Source organism: Nannospalax galili, unplaced genomic scaffold (assembly GCF_000622305.1).
Source record: "Nannospalax galili isolate Female #2095 unplaced genomic scaffold, S.galili_v1.0 scaffold368, whole genome shotgun sequence".
Taxonomy (NCBI): Eukaryota; Metazoa; Chordata; class Mammalia; order Rodentia; family Spalacidae; genus Nannospalax; species Nannospalax galili.
This window is the reverse complement of record NW_008359963.1, coordinates 5,105,717-5,109,019: the sequence shown is the minus strand read 5'-3', so window position 1 is coordinate 5,109,019 and position 3,303 is coordinate 5,105,717.

Genomic DNA, 3,303 nt, shown 5'->3' with positions numbered 1-3,303 from the left:
CACACACACACACACACACACACACACACACACACACACACACAAAGACCTTGCTAGGGTAGCCTAGCAAGATAGAAGACTTTCAGACAGGAAATGCTCAGCCCAATTAATACCACAGAAAATTCTGGGGCTTCTCCCATCTGCAAAGGCCAAGTGAGGAGCTTGCATTCCCACCACAACAGGCTATAACAAGGTATGCTGTCCCCTGCCCCTAAAGGAGACTGAGTCTAAGATGAGCCAGTCCTAACTAGCACATTCTTCTTCCTGGGTGGTACTGAAGTATCCTCTGACCCCAGGGAGGCATCAGAAAGGCCTAGTGAGGCTTTTGTTCCTGCCTAACGGAGGCCTCCCAGGGAGCAGTAAGGAAATATTGCAGGTCTTCCAGCCAGTGGTCCCAGGAGAGTCCTGGGGAGCCCTGGGGAGCTGGAGCTCCCATCCCTACCAGACAGTAGCTAGGAGTAGCACCAGTTTGGCCAAAGGGTGAACCTGGACTCCTTCTGTCCTTTAGAAGTGATAGGATGGTTTCCCTGTGTTCCCCTTGGAGCAGGGTCAGAGGTGGTGGAGGAGACAGGATCTTAGGTAAGATCAGTCTCACAACGCAACACTTGAAATATCCAATTTCAATTGAAAATCACTCCCACACCAAGACCTAAGTGGTTCTCAATGGAATGATAAAAGACAATCGATAGACACGAATAGTGAGATGTCAGAGACGTTAAGATGGTCTGACAAAGATCTGAAAGCTGTCACATCGAAAACGCTTCAGTGAGCAATTACGAACACACTTGAAACCAGAAAGAGCCAAGAGACTGGGGAGAAAAGTCTCTATTAAGCACTGAAATTCAAAAAAATAATTGTCAATTTCTGCTGAGATGGAAATCAACTCCAGGCTTTATTGTAAGTTACTTGCAAACACGCCCTCACTAACAGGCTGGGTGGGGAGAAAGATGAGCTCTAGTGCCCATGAGGCAGGGTTTTAGAAGCTGTCTCTGCTGAGAAGGTTGGACTCCTCCCCTGGACCCACAAGGCAGGATGGAAGCCTGAGACCTCTGCCTTCATTTTGTGTGTCCCCCCTGCCTTTTGGCTGAAGGCATAGAGACAAGTCACTGTCCTTAACGTTTCCTCCTGAGTCACCTTGGGATCCTGGAACAGCAGAGCCAGGCAGGATAGAGCACTGAGCAGCAAGAGGTAATTATCCCCGAGGGTGAGGCTGAACCTGGGGCACAAGTGATCATCTTGTAGGAACCAGGATGCTCTCCTCAAGCGAGGACAGGTGACTGTAATGAGGACTCCTTCTGGCCACCTTACAGAGTCAGAGCAGAGACTGTGATCAACCAGACCACGCAGACCAGGGCCACTCAGCCACTCAGACCTGTTGCACCTTGTCCCAGCCCTTCTTCCTCTATTTCAACCCAAAGCTTGTGTCAGCATCCCAAAGACTGACTTGGGGTGGTGGTGGGGGATCACTGGACTCTTTTATCTGTTCCTCTTCCCAGTGTGGCCACATTGAATAAATCGCTCCTTTTTACCATTACTTTGTCCTAGCTTGTTGGGGCTACCAGAGCCCAAGCTTTTATTTATTTATTTATTTATTTATTTATTTATTTATTTATTTATTTATATCATTTTAAAAATTTTATCTTATGTGTATGAGTGTTTCACCTGCATGTATGTGAGTGCACCATGTATGTGCAGTGCCCCTCAAAGCCAGAAGAGGACATTGGATTCCCCTGGAACTAGAGTTACAGGTGGTTGTTAGCCACCATGTGGGTGCTGAGAACCAAACCTGGGGCCTCTGCAAGAGCAGCCAGTGGTCTTTATATCATTTTAAAAATTTTATCTTATGTGTATGAGTGTTTCACCTGCATGTATGTGAGTGCACCATGTATGTGCAGTGCCCCTCAAAGCCAGAAGAGGACATTGGATTCCCCTGGAACTAGAGTTACAGGTGGTTGTTAGCCACCATGTGGGTGCTGAGAACCAAACCTGGGGCCTCTGCAAGAGCAGCCAGTGGTCTTAACCACTGAGCAATCTCTTCTGCCCTGGAACCCAAGCTTTTAACTTAACTAAGAAGTTCTGTTCCCTCCAGTCTTGACTCCTGGAAGGCTGGTGGCCAGGAAGAATGAGGCCACATGTGCAGGAGGCCTAGAACCCAGTCTAAATGAGTGCTTGGTAAGGCAGGAGTGGGCAGTGCTGTGTTGGACCAAAGTCCAAGGGAAGCCAAGAACAGAGCCACAGAGCTCTGAGGGGGGTGGGAATGGGACAGAACCTCCAGTTAAACAGCCTGGAGCTGGACAGCCAAGAAACCTGCAGTGATCTACGTGAGAGGGTCCTGTGCACGTGTACCCTGGATCAGACAGGCTGGTAGGTAGAAGCAGCAAAACAGGTTTATGAATGTTGTCTTGACCCAGGTCAGATAGTGTGTTAACAGAAGACAGGAAGATCTAAAAGGTGTATGAGCAGGGGCGGGGAGAGTAGATCAGCAAATCTAAGCTGTCTTTAATTAAGGAAATCAGGTCATGGAGATGCAGGAGCAGAACTATCTAATTTTAAAGCCACTCACAAGCTTCCATATGCTGCTTCTCTCACTGGTCTCAGCCATCCAAGGCCTTGCTGATCAAGTCCTGGACACCAGAGTTCCCATTTCCATTCACACACAACATTACAACCTAATGCCATCTCATCACTGAGTAGGCTGGCGGTTTTCACCCCCCCAGGATAGAAGAAAAATCAGAGGGCTGAAAATCAAGTGTGCCTGCTCACCTCCGGCCACTTGACCGTCCCTTCATGTCACAGCAGTTGTTGGACCCTTCTATCAGCCAGGGACAAGCATTTGGTAAAACATAGTCCTTTTTTCTCCCTTGTTGCCAGCCAGGAATCAGAGACAAGCTGACGGCCAGTGGTCACCATGGACTGCTAGTCAATCACCCTTTTTCTCTAAAATGTATAAGAAGTGGGGCTAGAGAGATGGTTCAGTGGTTAAGGGCACCAGCTGCTCTTGCAGAGGACCTGGTTCCATCCCCAGCACCCACATATCAGCTAACAAGTGTCTGTAACCCCAGTTCCAGGGTATCCAACGCTCTCTTCTGACTTCTGTGGGCACTGTACAACAAGGGTACATTACACTCATGCAGGAAATACATGCATACACATAGAATAAAAATAATAAGTAAAATAGTTTAGCTTTAAAAAAAAAAAAAGATGTATCAAGGGCCGGCCATGGTGGTGCATGCCTTTAATCCCAGCACTTGGGAGGCAGAGGCAGGCACATCTCTGTGAGTTCAAAAAGACCAAAAAAAAAAA